Source organism: Sapajus apella, unplaced genomic scaffold (genome assembly GCF_009761245.1).
Source record: "Sapajus apella isolate SASKATOON/1434 unplaced genomic scaffold, GSC_monkey_1.0 scaffold17, whole genome shotgun sequence".
In the NCBI taxonomy this organism is placed as follows: Eukaryota; Metazoa; Chordata; class Mammalia; order Primates; family Cebidae; genus Sapajus; species Sapajus apella.
This window is the reverse complement of record NW_022436957.1, coordinates 792,594-812,405: the sequence shown is the minus strand read 5'-3', so window position 1 is coordinate 812,405 and position 19,812 is coordinate 792,594. Positions and strand designations below refer to the sequence as shown.

At 36.5% G+C, this 19,812-nt stretch overlaps 1 pseudogene across 1 annotated transcript in view; it reads left to right on the top strand.

The window, feature by feature from the left end:
- Positions 1-5,459: 5,459 nt before the first annotated feature.
- The window catches only part of LOC116556571, a 15,773-nt pseudogene continuing 1,420 nt past the window's right edge, over positions 5,460-19,812 (top strand). The window contains exon 1 of the transcript XR_004271076.1: positions 5,460-5,534. The product of XR_004271076.1 is annotated as a heat shock protein HSP 90-alpha pseudogene (transcript). The remainder of the gene's footprint in view (positions 5,535-19,812) is intronic.

Below are 19,812 nucleotides of genomic sequence, written 5' to 3'. Positions count from 1 at the left end.
CATAAAAAAATTCTTTGTAGGCTCCAAGAGTTTTACCCTAAAACAGAGTTCTGTTGACTTTTACCCCAACAATGTAAATTAAGAGTTTCAATCCCATTACTGGGTATATATCCAAAGGATTACAAATCGTTCTACTATAAGGACACGTGCACACGAATGTTCATTGCAGCACTGTTTACAATAGCAAAGACCTGGAACCAACCCAAATGCCCATCGACGATAGACTGGATAGGGAAAATGTGGCACATATACACCATGGAATATTATGCAGCCATCAAAAACGATGAGTTTGGGTCCTTTGTAGGGACATGGATGAACCTGGAAACCATCATTCTCAGCAAACTGACAGAAGACCAGAAGATCAAACACCGCATGTTCTCACTCATAGGCGGGTGTTAAACAATGAGAACACATGGACACAGGGAGGGGAGCACTACACACTGGGGTCAGTTGGGGGGAAATAGGGGAGGGACGGTGGGGGGTGGGAAGCTGGGGAGAGATAGCAAGGGGAGAAATGCCAGATGTAGGTGATGGGGAGGAAGGCAGCAAATCACACTGCCACGTGTGTTCCTATGCAACAATTTTGCATGTTCTTCACATGTACCCCAAAACCTAAAATGCAATAAAATAAATAAATGGGGAAAAAAAGTTCCTGTTCTGTTGTTTTACCCTAAAACAGAGTTCTGTTGACTTTTACCCCAACAATGTAAATTAAGAGTTTATCTTTACAGATGTGGGACAAAGACAAGAGTAAAAATCATCCCTCGACTCACCCCCAGGCAAATGCATATTTGACTTCTTCCTCTACTTTATGTTTATTTTTATCTTATGTAAAATGCAGATTTACTGAGCATGAGATGAATGCATAATTGACTACTCCTGTATCACCTCAAAAGGCAACATATGTATTCAGTGAGCACTAATCAAAGCCTCACAAGAATGTGACTACTCATCTCACTGCCTATCCTCCCTCGTTTTACTCCTTCCTCCTTCCTCCCTGCCTGCTTTTTTGCCTTTTAATACCGAAGCTCTTAAAGCTCCTTTTGGTGAAAGTGCAGGATGCACATCCGACTGTGGCTTCTTTCTGTTTTTCCTAGGTGCATCCTCAAACTTGGCAAAATAAACCTCGAAGTCAATTGAGACCTGTCTCAGACGCTTTTTGATTTACATGGTAGCAAAATGCAGCTCACTTGGCAGGTAGCCCCACATCAACTCGACTCTGCCAGCCACATCAAGGCAACAAAAGCCAGGACGCACTGCTGCTTCAGTGTCCAATATTCTTGAAGGGAAGGGAAATGCAAACGTGAAAATTAAAAGTACCATTGAAAAATCAAAGAGAATAATATTCTATCGTATGAATAGACTAAAATGTGTTTATTTATCTGTTGAGGAACATTTTTTTTTCAGACATAGTCTCACTCTGTTGCCCAGGCTGGAGTGCAGTGGTGTTATCTCAGCTCACTTTAACCTCTGCCTCCTGGGTTCAAGCAATTCTCCTGCCTCAGCCTCCTGGGAAGCTGGGATTACAGGCACCTGCCACCACGCCCAGCTAATTTTTGTGTTTTTAGTAGAGATGGGGTTTCACCATGTCGGCCAGGCTGGTCTCGAACTCCTGGCCTCAAATGACCCACTTGCCTCAATCTCCCAAAGTAGCTATGAGCTACTGTGCCTGGCCTGAAACCTTGTTTTCAATTATTTAAAATATATACCTAAGAGTATAATTGCTGGGTCATAAAGTAATCCTGTATTTAATTTTGGAAGTACCACCAAACTGTTTTCTACAACACTGTCCACAGAAAGGAGTGGAACACTGACACATACCACATCCACCGTCCCCAAACTTTTTGGCACCAGGTACAGGTTTTGTGGAAGACAGTTTTTCCATGGATGGCGGGGGGTGGGAGGTGGTTGATTCAAGCACATTGCGTTTATTGCGTACTTTATTTCTACTATTATTACATTGTATTACGTACTGAAATAATTATACAACTCACCATAATGTATTTGCTCACCTCCTGCTGGTTGGCCCAGTTCCTAACAGGCCCAGGCCTGTATGTGGCTTGGGGAGCCCTGTGCTACAACAGAGGTGAACCTTAAAAACATCATGATCTGTGAATGAAGCTACACACAGAAACCACACACACACAAAGGCATTCACTGATATGAAATGTCAAGACTGGGAAAATCCATAGAAACAGAAAAAACATTAGTAATTGCCTAAGGGAATGGGGATAGATGGAATATAAAATAATTGCTAATGGGCACATGATATCCTTTTGGGGTGATGAAAGTATTCTTGAAGTCAATGGAGATGATGGTTGTACAACATTGTGAATGTACTACATGCCACTAATGAAAATTTTATGTTATGTATATTTTACCGCCGTAAAATATTATAAGAATAAGTGGGGAAAATAAATAGGGCAATAAGAGTATGGAAAATAGTCAGATGCTATAAATGAATATTTTATTTTGTCTTACCTTAAGCCAACAGTAAATAAGATACAACTGGTGGCAAAGTTGCAAAACACCAATAAATAAATATTTCCTCTCCAGGGGAAGGTATCATTGGGAGAAGAATTTTTCTTCTATTAACATCTAATAAAGGCTGATCACTGTGGCTTAACATCTACTAAAGGCTGGGCTTGGTGGCTCACACCTGTAATTCTAGTGCTTTGGGAGGCTGAGCCAGGAAGCTGGCTTGAGACCAGCCTGGACAACATAGCAAGACCCCATTTCTAAAGAGATAGAAAACTTAGCTGGGTTTGGGAGTGTGCACCTGTTGTCCCAGCTACTTGGGAGGCTGAGGTGGGAGGATCACCCGACCCAAAGACTTCGAGGCTGCAATGAGCTGTGATTGCACCACTGCATTCCAGCTCGAGTGAGAGTGAGGATCTGTCTCTAAAAATAAAAAATAATAAAACACAAAAACCATCCATTAACATCTGACATGCAGCTTCTCTGCAGCAATGTCCTTATTTTGAGGTTATCAAAGAGACATACATAGCATGGAAGTTGAGCACTTATTAGAGAGAAGGCTAAATTTTCCACAATAAATCAAGCTAAGGCATATATTTAACGTCCTGAGAGATGATGAAATAGAAAAGAAACAGACTATATTTCTGCCACAATCAACTTTATATTGCTGCAGTGGCCATGGCCATACTTCAGATAAATAAAATATATAATATATAGTGTAGATTTAAGTGCTAAGGAGAAAAATAAAGCAAAGGAGTAGAGGGCATGTTTTCAAGATAAACGTGCTTTTGCAATTAAAATTTATTTGAGGATGACATGCCCCCAAATCACCCCTTGATACACGAAGAACAATGTCCTAATATGTGTCCCTTTAAAACTGAAAGAATAAAAGCATATCATTAAATGTGTGTGTCTTCCAATTACCAAACTGAGGGTTTTTCAAACAAACCACATAATGCAGTGGAGTCTGAAAATAATTGAGTGAGGGAAGCTAGAATCCGATAAAATCACATAGCTTTGCAACTTTCTTAGAATCCTCTAGGCAGAACAGCTGAAAGGTTTCTCAGTTTACAATGAGATATCAGGTCAGAATACTTGTAAAACACCTCACCCAGATGCCTTTTTAATGCCCCCCTTTCTCTCTCCCTATCTATCCATCCATCCATCTATCCACCTATCTATCCACCTATCTGTCATGTATCTATCTATCCATCCATCCGTCTATACATCTATTTACCTGTCTGTCCCTGTCTATCCTATCTATGTCTGTCTCACCCCTTCTCCTTCCCTCCCTCCCTCCCTCCCTCCCTCTCTCCTCCCTCCCTCCCTCCCTCTTCCTGACACATGATTTTTAAAATGTATTTATTTTCCCACATGTCAAATGAAGTGGCATTTGGAAATTTCCTCTTTAAGACTGAAATACCCAGAATACAAGACAGCACAGTTCTGCAAGGCCAGAGTTTAATTGTGGAGAAAACATGACGCTTCCATTAATATGTTGACAAAGTATTTAAAAATGATAATCTGAAAGAAGAAACATTAACTTACAAAGAATTCTCTTTAATAATTGAATATTGATTTAAAAATTTATTGAACAGAGCATACTGAAACAAAACAATGCTTACCCATCTCTATCTACCTATCTTTACCTATCTATGCATCTATGTATGTATGTATGTTTGGATATGTGTATGTATGTATGCATGTATGTATCCATCTGTCCCTCCATCTGTCTATCCATCCATCCACCTAACCATCTATCTGTCCACTTATTCAGCCATCCATTTATTGATCTATCATCTATCCATTCAATCTTCTACCCATCTATCTATCCATCCATCTATTCATCCATCTATTCATCTATCCATCCATTATCTATCCATCCATTATCTATCTCTCCATCTATCCACTTATCTATCTACCCATCTCCCTACCTACCTATGCATTCATCCCTCCATCAGTCTATCCATTTATCTATCAATCAAATTCCTCAACCATTCATTCATTTATCTGTCTATCCATCCATCCATTTATCCAGCTATTCCACTTATTCATATATCTATCCATTATCCCATGCATTCATTGATCTATATAGCTATATATCCATCCATCCATCCATGCAACCATCTATCCATCTATCCATTCATTTGTGCATCTTCCCATCTATCTATCCATCCATTCACCCATCTATCCCTCTCTCCATCCATCTATCCATCGATCTGTCTGTCATCTATCTATTCATCCATCCATCTATTCATCTATATATCCATCTTCTATCTATCTACCTACGTATCTATCCATCCATCCATCTATCCATCTATTTACCTGTCTGTCCCTGTCTATCCTATCTATGTCTATCTATTACCTATCTTGTATCTATATCATCTATCCATTATCTATCTATGTATCTATCTTCTGATATGTGCATATGTATGTGTATGTATGCTTGTGTGCATAATTGAATTTTTAAAATCTTGGCACAGAATTATTAAATGCAATTTTTCTGCTAAACACCTTTTATTTTAATAAAGCATTGCTTTTCTTTGTACATTGGTGTTTACCATAAATTAAATCATAAAACCTCACTCTATATGTAGTGATATCATTCTAATTTTATGAAAGAATATTCTGAAGCCCAATGTACGTTACTTGCTGAGGTTCACACAAATTTAGCAAATAATGACGCCAGTATTTGTCTGGTGGCAAAGTCCAAGCCAGTAACCTATACGCTCTTTAAATGAACTTATTTATTTGTCACGGATATTTATTATGATATTTCTCACCTCCTTATGTCTTTGATCCAAAATGATAAAGGATATTTTCTAATTTTGCATACAAGAGTATTATTTCAATGCAGTGACGTAATATTTATTAACTACATTTAAAGTTAAAATATGATTAAAATATAAAATATTATTAAGCATCAAAATATTTAAAACTGCATTTTAAAATATTATTGCATATTCAAAGTAATTCCAAGCATGCAGAACCTGTGCAAATTTGGTGTGTACCTCAGTTACTCTTTAATCTCAAAGGCCAATATAGTTTATAAAAAGGTAATTATTGAATAACCTGCTTTTAGTTACACACTAAGGGTTTAATGAAGGGTTCATAATGATTCTGTCTTTGTTCTGTTTACTTTTTGTCTTTATTATATATAATCAATAAATAATCCTGCTTATGCAGCTTACTTCGCCAGATAAAGTTGGGTTTAATTAATTAATTGCTGACAACTAGACATCCACATCCCCAGGGTTTACATGTGATCTAAATTGAATTAACCAATTGACTCTCCTGTCACTAATCTTTGCCAAAAGTCATTTGTAGGATCCTACTAACTTTACTGTTGTATTTGTTTTATCTGAATGGCGTTTCCAGTAAACACTCATTGCATATTGAAACACAATTTCTTATGGGGAAATGAGCATGGATTAAAATAAATATGTTTTAAAATAGTATTTCTGAAGAAAACATAAATATACAAAAATAAACAATGAATTCAAGTAATGTGAAATAAATACTTTTTCATTTATTAGCAACTTATTTTCAGCAGCTAATTTGGATGTCATGGCTTTGATGGATGCTGTTCCATTGTTTAAAAAATAAGTAAAAACAGTAAAAATTTTAAAAATTCTATCTTGACAATATCAAAATTAGATTTTGGTTTCTCCATTGATAAGAATATTTTTGACAGTGAAATACTAAATGAAGTTATATAATGTATTTATAAGAGAAGACTTGAATAAAGTATGGCATTCTAAATAGCTTACAGTAATAAAGAAATGGATAGTTAGGTTCTGTGTTATGCATTACCTCTTGTTCATGTTTGTTTGGGACTCTAAAATTGCAAAAGATACAAACATAGATTGCCACTATGACATATTTGCCTTAAACTTTTTAAAAAATAGATACCTGTGATAATCTGCTATTTTATAGTTTTCATAAATTTCCTAAAATAATTAACTCAGGAATTTTATATAGTACAATGACTACACATAAATATACATTCAAATTTTAAGAACATTGATATGTAGCTATAGAAATTAGTAACCCTTTTTTTATTCATCAGTCCCTGACCTTCAGACAGAAGAGAACAGTCAAGGATGGAGTTCGCTTTGGAGAAGAATTCTTCTTTTCCTTTCCATTGTGAGTATCTTTCTGTGAAAGATATGTGCCTGACCATGGAATGTTTAAAAAGTGAGAGAAATATAATATGATCTGCATCTGTCATACAATATATAAAAGGATGACCATAATTACCCATATTGCTAAAGAATGCTATGACTACATATATGGCTGGTAGTGTAAGTTTTGATTTTAGTAAGCTCAATGATTGCATGTGCACACACACACAGAGACATACATACACACACACACACACACACACAAAGACAGAGAAGAGAAATAGAAAAGGGGAGTAAAGATCTGAAAGCTAGAAAAGGAATATGAGAGTTTTTCTTTAATCAAGGCAGAAAACATTTCTGGAAGGCAGTTGGCAGTAAGCAAGTCCATATCCTGCATGAATTTGGTGATTGCTATTTATAACGAACATCATCAAGCTTCAACTGTGTATTCACTTGAAATCCACAGCCTTGTGAAAAGTTAGGAACTGTTCAAGAAGATTGCCAGTTAAGAAGCTGATGAGGTTTGGAAAAAAAGGAGTAAAAATGCTTAAAAACCTGTTAATTGGTAAGCATGTATTCTGTGTCAATGAATTTATGATATGAGTGATTAGATACACACAATAAAGCAGCTACAAAAACAGACAGCTTTGACTGCTTATGTCCTTTAAGACACCTATAAATAAATATACAAACCTTCAAGAAAATTAAAAATTGTACAGAATAGCAACATGGAAGATTAACGGGTTGTAGTTTTTCCTATTCGAATCACTGGTTATTTCTATTCTGGTTTTCTCATTCCAAGAAATTGATATGAATTTATTTTCTTAAATGTTTTACTGGCTTCAGTAATTATTGCATTTATTTATTTAAAGTTATTTATCAAGCACATGCAATGAGCAAATGTACAGTTATATAAATATATATGCTCATATTCAGAGATGCACATATAAATATAGCATCAGGAATCAGCAGAAGTACTTCTCCCTGCATAGACTTCTAAATACGCCACATTTAGCAGTCAGTAAAATAACGTTCTGGTTACAGGTTACAATTTTATTGTTTCTGTGAGAAATACAAATGAATAAGCAAATGGTCCTGTGAAAGCCAAAGATACAATAAAATAAATATGAACCTGCTTAGAAAACGCAATCATTTAAAGATGGCAGAGCATGGGGTTCAACAGCATGAGATGGCATTTATAGCAAAACAGTAGTACTCAAGTTAGTTTACTAACCTCTAAAGATAAAATTAGACACGTTACATCAAGGCACTCAGTGTAATTATGGAGAAAATACTATGTAACCGCACCCTTAATGTCATGTTGCCACTTATTTAATGGACATGTGTGGAATACTATGCATAGATACTATATGTAAGATACTATGGGGTAGAACAGAAAGGACGTAGAAAAATATGCAAGCAAAGTCACCAAATAATGAGGTCTGAGGTGAGAATTCAAAGATGGAGAGGACCCCATAAGGCAGAGAAAACAAAACTAGAAAGAGGAACCTCAAGAGTACAAAAGTGATTGGGTGCCACAGCCTATGTCTGTAGTCTCAGCACTTGGGGAAGTAGAGGTGAGAGGATTGCTTGAGCCAAGGAGTTTGGGACCAACCTTGGTAACAGAGGAAGACCCTACTCTACAAAAAAAAAAAAAAAATTAACAATTAGCCAGTGGCGATGGAATGCACCTGTAGTCCCAGCTACTCTGGAGGCTGAAGTGGGAGGATCGCTTGAGCCCAGGAGTTCCAGCCTGCAATGAAGATTGCACCACTGCACTCCAGCCTGGGCAACACAGCAGGTCCCTGTCTCAAAAAAGAAAAGAAAAAAGAAGAATAAAATTTTGAAAATATTTTTTAAAAAAAGACCAGAGATATTCTTGGTAACAAAAAAGAAATTAAACAAAAAAATTATTTTTGTGTGTTCCTCGGCAATTTCAAGCAATTAAGAAATTGTAAGCCAAGAACAAATTTCTAGAAATAACAGCAATCAAAAACAAGCAATCATTGTAGAAATCTGAAATAAGATTATTTAAAAAGAATAGAGAAATTAAGAAATGTAATAAGTTGTACCTCTTTAATTGTAATATAAACGACATTTAGCAATATAGTAATCAAAAATAGACAGGTTATAGAAAATGTGAGGAAAATAATTAAAGAAAAGGAAAGCAGGTCTAGGAAGTTAAATACCTATCTTACCAGAGAAAAGTAGAAACAGTGATGAAAATTAGGGGGGAAAAAAAGCTTTTAGTGGCTAACACCTGTAATCCCAGCATTTTTGGAGACTGAGACTGGCAGGTTGCTTAAGTTCAGGAGTTAGAGACCAGCCTGGGCAACATGGGGAGACCTCATCTCTCCCAACAATACAAAAAAACTAGCCAGGCGTGTTGCCACATGCCTATAGCCTCAGCTACTTAGGAGGCTGAGGTGGGAGGATTGCTTAAGCCCCAGGAAACGGAGGTTGTACTCCAGCCTGGGCAAGGGCAACATCCTGTCTCAAAAACAAAACAAAACAAAACAAAATAAAAAGACCAAAAAAAAAAAAAAGAAAAAAGAAAAAGCCTTTCTATTTCCTAAAGAAATATTGAAAATTTTACGTTGAATTTTTAGAAAGAGGGAGGAGAGAGATAAAGAGACCGGAGGTGGGGGGGAAAGAGAGAGAGAGAGAGAGAGAGAATGAGAGAGAGAGAGAGAGAGAGAAACAGGAAGAAGGGAGACAGGGAGAAAACCTTTACAAATACTAATAAATATTAATTATGTAGAGGACTTCCACAACTGAAAGAACATGTAAAGATCTACAGACAAGTGTGAAAAAAAAAGTAACTTCCCAAGAAAATTACTGATATATTTAGTAGGCAAGAAGATATGCAATGCTGTAACAATTTCAGAAAATATGTTTTAGCTTAGAATTTTATATACAGTCAATGAAGGAGAGGTCAAACTAAAGACACAATGTTTAAAAACTGACTGCCCACATCTGTTGTGAAGGATGAAATTTTTCTCAATTGTGTACCTTTATCAAAATTGTATTTTCGTCCTCAGGATTCTAACCTACCAAGTTTTTAATAGATCTATCAAACAAACCATAACATGGATGCCTTTGACTTTGATTGTTAGAAGGCTGGACGCAGTGGCTCTCGCCTGTAATCCCAGCACTTTGGGAGGCCGAGGCAGGCGTATCACGAGGTCAAGAGATGGAGACCATCCTGGCCAACATGGTGAAACCCTGTCTCTAATAAAAATACAAAAATTAGCTGGGTGTGGTGGCATGTGCCTGTAGTCCCAGCTACTCCGGAGGCTAAGGCAGGAGAATTGCCTGAACCTGGGAGGTGGAGGTTGCAGTGAGCCAAGATCGCGCCACTGAACTCCAGCCTGGCACCTGGCAACCAAGCAAGACTGTCTCAAAACAAAACAAAAAAAGAATTAACTTGTAAAATGTAAAAGAGACTTACACACATATATACAGAACTGCATGTAAAGGATGAAAATCTAAAAATCTTTATAATAATTTATTTATTCCCACCAGAGACTTAAAAACCTAAAGATTTCTAATGTTCGGTCTTTACATTATGAAGAGCCATTTAATGAGGTTTAAAATAATTGAATTAACAGTTAGATTTTTTAAAATATATTACTTAATATTAGAAAGGTCTTCATCAGGAAAACCGAAATTAATAATATAGTTAGTGTTAGATTTTTAAGTACTTAAAATTTTAAACCTTTATACATAAAATACTAACACAATTGTCAAAGTCTGTTTTAAAATATTTTTTCAAATTTATAACTGTCTTCCTTTCATGATATATTTTGCATGAAAAAGTTTCTAATTCTAACAGAATTAAATGTGTTCATGCTTCTCTTTATGATGAGTACTTTCAGTGTTGTTTTAAATAATTCTGTGGGGAAAAGAGTTAAGAACAGTGCTCATTATTTTTGACAGCAAGCATTTCCTTTCAATTTAATTATAGTAGTCAAAACTGGGAAAGGTATAAAATTACACATTTCTTGTGTATTATATTAGTTGTAATATTACATGTCATGCCCATAAAATACGAGAGAAAAAATGAATATTTTCACTGTTTTAATTTTATGAATTTTTTTTTTGCAGTAAACATCTATTACTTCTATAATACAAAGTATGTTAAAAACCAATTAGGGAAAATAAACACACACACAAATGCAAACTATTTTCCATTGTGTTATTCCATTACAGGTTCCAGAAAGCCACCACATCAATTTATTGTGATGGATTCTAAACTCCTTTAAAACCTCACCCTTCCAACTTGCTCTATGAACTCACCTAAGTATGTCAATACCAGATTGAAACTAAGATCAACATGACTGACCCAGAGGATTTAGAGAAAGGAAGGGAAAAACTTACAATATAGCTGTTCTGAGAATAAAAAGGAAACCCCACGACACATAATATTTTGTTAGAACCATTAAAGAAAAGAATCAAGAGGGCAAAAATCTCCCCTCATCAGGTGTAAGTACCATATGGTATATTTTCAGAAAAATAACCATAAAATTTAATGGCAGTCAACAATTTAACTTTTATAAAGTCTATAAGAAGTTGTATATTTTACTAATTTAAATTTTAAAATTTGCTTAATTTGGAGCCATCCTCATTTATGTACATATTTGTGGATGCTAAATAATTCATTACATATGTTTGTAATGATACTAACTAGTGAAGTTTAACATAAATGAAATAGAAAGTGATGGCTTTCTCTCATTTGTATATTAAATGTGATAGTCTCTCTTGTGATAAGAATACTGAAATTTCACCAAAAAATGGACTATAATTGTATTTTCTCCATTTTATTTTTGTTATTAATTGAAATATGTATTTGTTAGATCAATATTCAGGAAACAGGAAAGTTTGTGGTGACTTAAAACAAAAGACAAGGCTTTTCCCCCCTGTGGAGGAAAAGTTAAATAAATTTAAACTCAATTGAACGTGGGCACAAACGATGGTCACCATGTCCTGGAACAGGTTGCCCAAGCCCCTTGAAGCATTCATCCTTCACTGTTTCCAAGAAATCTCTATTTCAATCTGTTCCTGTATGTTATTGAAAAACAACAGACAATCGCAGAAACAAGTTGACCTTTCTGTGTTCCTTCAGCCCAGTTATGAAGGGCCCTCGTGACTGGGCCTCATGCCAAACAACTCCTTACCAAAAGAGCCAGGGTGCCGGACAGCACTGATTCTTCATGAGACCTCTTCTCCTTTGTGCACGGACCGGCGGCCGACTCTGGAGCCCAGGCTGTTGCTTTCCGGTCTGGTAATGCTTCCTCCATAGTCTGGTGAGTATATATATATATATTTTTTTTTTTTCTTTTCCCCTTTCCCATTGCAATTTGCTTATATCATTTGCTTATTATATCTGTATTGACATTTACATGGGATAAAGTTTGTTTACCCTTAACGGTATTGTGCCTGTGTCTTCCCCTCACTCATTTCCTGCACAGAACATTTTTTGGTGTAAAAAACAGGATGGGAAGAGAGTGCCTTTGGGGTTTTGGACCCAGAAGCTGTCAGTCAGAGGCTGGCAAAGCTTATGCCCATTTCAAAAAGCAGCTGTTAGCTTGCTGTTGGGCTTTGCTAGAAACAGAGCACCTCTGCTTCAACCACAATATTTTTATGAGGCCTGAGGTTCCTATTACTACTTGTGTCATGAGCTCCCCTAAAACGAATAGGGCATGCCCAAGAAAGTACCATCATAAAATAGAAATAGTATATACAAGATAGGGCTAAGCCTGGACCAAAGGGGTTATCGTTTTTAACCTGAGGATGTGCAAAACTTGCTAAGGAAACCACAGAGGTAATCCTACGGATAGTGAAGGAAACCTCCCCTGTCCAGTGAGGCAAATCCTTTAAAGAACCAAGCCCAGAGGATCAGAAACATGCTTGGTTGACTGATGGATCTGCCAAATACATTGGTGGGACCTGACACTGGAAGGCCGTGGCTTATAATCCTGTTAAAAACATAGGCATTTCTGATGAAGGAAGGAATGGGAGCATCCAGCTGGCTGAATGAGTAGACATCCTCTAAGCTATTCAGGAGGAGGCCCGGGCGATTTGTCACTTGTATACCAACCCCTGGTCAGTAGCAAATGGTCTCACTACTTGGATGCCCCAATGGCAATGAAATAAATGGTTAATCTGGAATAAAGAGGTTTGGGGAAAACAATACTGGAAGATATGTGGATTCTGGCACACATTACCACTATCACCGTTTTCAATGTTGATACTCACGCATCTCTGCTTTCTTTTGACAGATTATTTAATCAGCAAGCAGATTAACAACTAAATTTTCCACATTACTGCAGACTCGGACCCAGAAGAACTGGATTGGGCTGCGCTCAAGAGATGGGTGCATCACTGGTGCTGACATCTAGGTGTCCAGGGAACCATGGCTCGCAGAGAGCAAAGAGGGATATTGTCACCCCAGGATGTGGTTCGCACAATTTTAACCCAATGCACTACATGCCAACAGTTAAAAAAACAAGCCAATTCCTCAAGAGTTATGGGGCACATTCATAGGGGGAAAATGCCCGTACAAATTTGGCAAATTGATTATATTGGTCAATTGCTGCTCTCCGAAGGGTGTCGGCACCTATGCACTGCCGTGGATACTATTCAGGACTTCTAGTAGCATGCGCCTACCGCAATGCTAATCAAACTAATACCATCAGGACTTTAAATATTTTAATTTTATAGCATGGTGTTCCCATACAAATCCGGAGAGACAATGGTGCTCATTTTAAGGGAAAAGCTGTACAAGCCTTTGCCACTCAATATGGCATTGAATGGATTTTCCATATCCCTTACCATCTGCAAGCACTTGGCTTAATTGAAAGAAAGAATGGGTTATTGAAAAAACAGCTAAAGGTATTAGGGCAAGGTAAGTTAGAAAAAACAGAAGCCTCATCTGTTCGATGAACTACAAACTTTAAATAATTGGCCATTAACAACATGTTAGACCCCATTAAGCCAAATGTTTACTCCACATCTACAAATTGCTAAGTGTGCTAGTCCGACTTCTCTTGCTAAAATGCTGGAAAATCCTCCCAAAGGATATATTACATTGGAGAAATACAGTAGAAGCCACTGGTTTGGACTTACATAGTTTAAAACCTGGGATAATTCCCTCCCAAAGTACATATGTGGTAGCCACCAGCCTAGGAGTTCTAATACCTTGCAAACATTACGGGTGGATTACAACCTGATCAGGTCTTGCAATGCAGGTTATTACAGTACATGAAGACATAATTGACAGTGATTACCAGGGAGAATTAAAGGTCATTTTATATAATACCCCTCCAGATTCTTTTGCTATAAAACCACAGATGGCGATTGCTCAATTGTTAGCAGTACCTTGTCAGCAATTAACCCCTGAGGAAATCTCTGCCCCAACAAAGGCTACGTACAGAAACGGTATGGTACCATATGCTTAAACCCTGGTACTGGTAGCTTAAACCCTGGAACCAAAATATGGGTACAGCGTCTATCAGATCCCACCCCTAAGGCTGGTGACCTTGTAGCCATGGGAGCAGCAAATGAAGGCACGGTGCAATTTCCTAAAGATGAAAAACGGTATCATGTCTCTCTTCGCTTTTGTTACTGCAGAGAATAGCTCTCCTGTTGATGGCTGGCACCTCCATTCTCCTGAGGCAGGTAACAAATTCACCAATTGGATGGTTAAGGCTGCAGGGGAAGTGAACCAATCAGGAGAGAAGTAAAATCAATGACTAAATCTTACTTACGCCTTATTGCTGAAATAAATTTAAAAGATTTTACATACATTTTAAAATTTTGCAAGTGCCTAGATAGAGAAGGTCACAATCTAACTCTCAACCCCTACATGGCTGAGTAGAAGCACTTACCATGGCCTATAAAATGCCCATGAAGTCCCACTGCTATTTTTTCTCTGACAACTTTTATCAAAATTACTCTTGCCTACTCCCCTCAAACTACATTGAACTTCTATATAATCCTGTCTCAGAACTTTGTTTTTGTTTTCCTTAGTCTATGATGTATTTTTAAAATATTTGGTTTTTTTTTTTTTGGTTGATACATAAAAATGGTATATGTTTCTGGTGTGCACTGAGATGTTTTGATATGTATCCAATATCAAATGATTAAATCAAGCTAATTAACATATCCATCCCCTCATATCCATCACCTCATTGTTTTCTTGCGGTTAGGATTTTGGTGCTTGATGTTTTATCTGCTTTGACTATGCCCTCCACCGATATATTTTTCCTCTCTCTTCACTTTCAGTGCTCAAATCTCCCTTGACTGAGTCATTTCCTTACATCCCAACAAAATACTCTACCTCTGTCATGCCATGTACTCTCCTTTTTTTTTTTTTTAAGTAAAATTGTAGTTTGTAGTAAAACATCCAGTACAAACTATGTATGTCTTTAGGTTAGGAAGACATGTCTTATGTCATTATAAAATACATAATCCACAAAGGAGAATATAGATAGATTTCAAAACATCAGGATTACACATCTTTTTGCTCTAAAAGAATTCTTAAACAGAGAGAAGTGAAAAAAATTCTCAGATATTATGTTCTATGCATACCAGTAAAAAATGATCCTATGTATCTAAATCCTAAGATGAAAAAAGTAAAAATCAATAAGAAAACTTAATACAAAACCCTATACAAAAATGGTTAAATAATACTAACAAATACATTATAAAGACTCTATACAGGGGAGCTGAATGAAGATTCTTTTACTGTAACAATATTTGACTAAAATTGCTGATCAGTCAATGGACAAAATTCTCACTCTACAAGCTAAGAGCTTATTAATATGTGAAAATAGTTTACCATTTATGCTTGTGATTTACTATGTAAGACAACTTCTTCATAGAAAAATCCAACTGTGAGATTTTTCCAGCTTGTGTCCTACAATTAACTTTCTATCTTTATTCCCAAAAAGGAGAAAACAGCCATTCTTCACTGTTGGTCACTTTGGTACCAAGTGAAGAGGAAAACTATTTCTGCACACCAAATAATGAAGGATTTTTTAAAATTTGTTTGTATTTATTTGTTTGTTTATTTATTTTTGAGGAGTCTTGCTCAGTTGCCCAGGCCGGAGGACAACGGTACGACCTCGGTTCACTGTAACCTCCATCTCTGGAGTTCAAGTACTGAGCCTCAGCCTCCAGAGTAGCTAAGATTACAGGTGTGCATTAGTACGCCTGGCCAATTTTTGTATTTTCGGTAGACATGGGGCTTTCCTATGTAGGCCAGGCTGGTCTGCAACTCCTGACCTCAAGTTTGCTGCCTGGGCCTCCCTAAGTGCTGCGACTACAGGCAAACGCCCCCTCACCCAGCCAATGAAGGGCTTTTTAAAGACATCTTCAAATATTTTAAGCAAGCATATCATTCAGTTTACTTCTTTAAATAAACAAAATTTGTCTGAATTTAGACTTATGGGATCTGTAGGAGGGAAATCCTAAGAAAATACCTGCTTAAGGCAGCTGAACACTGAATCCATGATTTTCTGTCATTTTTCTCCTATTGCTAGAGGGTTTAAATGTTATCTTTTTTATTCATTTTAAAGATTAGCCTCTCCAAAGTTTATTTCTAAGGTGATATAGAATTGGATTTTAAAATAAAATTTGTTTGTAAAGATCATGCCAAGGATATGATCAGAATGTCATTAATAAACTCTTTACAGTAGCACATAATTCTTGGTGTTGAAGCTATCAGAGTGTTCAATAGTTACTTATGGCAAATTACATTTCTTTTGCGGTAGCAGTTTCAAAGTTAATAAACCCAAACAAGTGCTCTAGATTAAAATGGAAAATGAAGAAATAGTGATATATTAGGAGTGGCTTTGTGCAGAGCTTCAATCTTTGTGCATTTAAACAATTTAAATTGTTTAAATTGGAATTGAGATTCAGTACCTTACTATGGCAAAGAAAATCCTCAAATGTACTAAGATGTAGAATAAGAGATGTTAAAAAAACATCTTTTTAAATTTGCATAATCTTACTGAGATTGTATTTATATATGAACATAACATTATTTTACTATAATACATTAAGCATCTTAAGAGATTTATATATAAATAATATAGATATTATAAATTTTGAACCATTACGTTATTAAACTCTCTATTATAGAAATGATTGCCAGTAAATTACAAGTCAATTTGGCAAGAAAAATATTCTATACATAGGTATAAAATATATAGGTATTCCATACATAAGATTCATAAGATTCTATATATAGATATAGAATCTTCACAGATTTAGAAGAATGTTCAATACATATTTGGAAAACTGTAGATTACTGATAAGATTCTATGATTAATAAAAAACTATATGTTGGGTAATACATTCTGTAAGATCATATATTCCTCAGTATTAGGTTTTCGAACGGAGAGTCAATAAATTCCAATAGTTTTAAAGAAATATTTATCTATATTTTTTGAAAATTTAAGACACGGATATATATTATGCAATCAACACAAATGGAAATAAATTAGAAAATTATAAAGTCATTTATATGTCGTAGAAATCTTTAGATTTCAAAGCAAGCAGAACACTTAGCTACCTCTGATGGTGCCACATACCAATAAAGAAAGGTAGTACTTACCAATTACACCTTTTCAAAAAGAAAGATGAAGAGCCCAATTGTAGTCCTGTGAAAATTTCTCTTTTAGAACTATATGAACTAGAGGTTTAAGTTAGCTTGGTAAGTCTGTTTTTATTGGGGATGGATGTATCCCACTGTCACCTTACTGGCATATTTTCTTTTCTCCTTTGATTCCATACTTAGCAAGTTAATTAGAGTCTAATAAAGCAAGAGGAGATAGTGTATAAGTCACAGCTACCAGTAAATCTGTGACATTTTCATATCTCTATGTAAGTTTGTTCCCTGGTTGGATTTTTTTCAAAGACATTTGATAGGAGAAATTGTTTAGAGTTAGTATTTGGGAACTGACTCATGCCTGGGTCATAATTGGATTAAGTTTTGAACTTTGCAGGTTAAACTTAACATGGTGGTGCCATTTGAAACACAAATAATGACATTAGAGAGATATACTAATTTAGGTAATTTTAATCAAATTATGTTAAGGTTCTTAAAACTGATGGAATGACTACCTAAAAAGTAGGGGATTCTGTAATTACATATTTGTAATTACTGAATAACTTTCTTCACCATCTTTGAACACATAGAGTTCTCTCTCTTTTCTCTCCTCCCCTCTTTTCTTTCTCTTCTCCTCTCTCTCTGCCTTTCTGTTTCTCTCTCTCCCTCTCGTCTGTCCATTTCCCCATTCCTCTTCCTCCAATTTCTCCCTTCTTATTCTTCTCTCTCTCTCACTCTGATGATAGCTCAGTTTCACAAGACCAATTAACAAGGTGTTTTGTATTTTTTCTCTGAAATCTTCTCTATATGACCCCTTTCACAGCTTCTAAAAAGAGGATCACCTGTCTTCTTCCAAATTGCCAAAGGAGATAAAATTAGCTTTTGATCCATGAACTGAGCAATTGTCTCTGTGCCACATGAAGTCCACTGAACACTTAATCTGGACTGATTCATAGGGTATGACTTAGTTAATATTCCAGGAAGCACAAACACTAACTCAGCATGTCTAAATACTAAGACCTGAATATAAATTCTTCTGCATCAACTGAAGACTCTTTTCAAAGTAGCTTGCCCCAATTCTAAGGACCCTCATGTTGCACCTGTGTCACCAAACTAAGCCTATTTTCTTTCCATAAGGTTTTGTGTTTGGGCTGTGGTTCCCTTCCACTAAATGCAGGACTTGATTGAAAACAACATCCTTCAAGTGTTTTTCTCCTTGTTCTTCTAAAAGTACTTCAGCTTTCTTGCAAAGTTATTTCTTCCACACTATGGGCAGCTCAGCTTAAGGCAACCTTAGCTGCATCATAAGAAGCACACTTATTCCCCTTTCTCTCTCTCCTAGGCAATTGACGTTCTTCCCGTTTACATTAATATAACTGAGTGGAGTCATTCAACTATAAATAAGGACAACTTTCCTTGTTAGATGATTTTGTCTTCTCTCCCATAGACAGGTGAGCAGTTGATTTAAAAGTTTAACCTTTCCTCAACATGTACCTATTTCATATTTGCACCTGATTAAACATGTGTAATAGGGCAAACACAATAATGCTTTCCAGATCTCAATTCCGTTTATCAAGGTAAATATCAGAGGCATTTGTTCTACAGTGAGAAGAACTGAAACACAAGCATGGACAGTTGACTTTGTGGTTAGAGACAAGGTTATAGGCATTGCTTACAAAATCAGAGTACCATGAGCCATTCAGAAAAGGGAGAATGATTCTCATAATGATAATGACCTTCAGTTTTATTATATCATACATCCAAAAGGATCATAAATTGCCTAACAACTCCATAACTACAAACGAATATGAGAATCATTTTGTATACAACTAAAATGTGTCAGCTGTCTCACAGAGCAGCAAAATTACTCAACAGTTTAGGGCCGGAACTGAACAAAAGCAGTTGAAAGCAAAAAGGACTGAGATAGGCATGAGGTAATTACACAATCTGGAAGTGGTCCATGCATCTAGGAGGGAGAGTGAAGTTTCTCTCAAGTGCTTAGGAAACTGAGAATTTAATATTACACACACACACACACACACACACACACACACACACACACACACATTTCTTCCTTCAGAATTGAGACTCGAAAATAAACTGAGAACATGAAAAATAATGAAGTCATCTTAAATGTATTGGATGGTCCCATTTTAATCTGTAACTGTCTTTAATGTCTCAACTTACCTGAAGACATTCTGTGTCTATTAGAAGAAAAACCAGGCCAGGTGCGGTGGCTCACGCCTGTAACCCAAGAACTTGGGGAGGCTGAGGCACGCAGATCACTTGAGGCAAGGAGTTCAAGACCAGACTGGCGAACATGGCAAAACCCCTTCTGTACTAAAAATATAAAAATTTTGGCTGGGTATGGTGGTGCATGCCTGTAATCCCAGCTACTTGGGAGGCTGAGGCAGGAGAATCACTTGAACCTGGGAGGCAGAGGTTGCAGTGAGCTGAGATTGCACCACTGCACTCCAGCCTGGGTACAGAGAAAACTATGTCAAAAAAGGAAGGAAGGAAGAAGGAAGGAAGGAAGGAAGGAAGGAAGGAAGGAAGGAAGGAAGGAAGGAAGGAAGGAAGGAAGGAAGGAAGGAA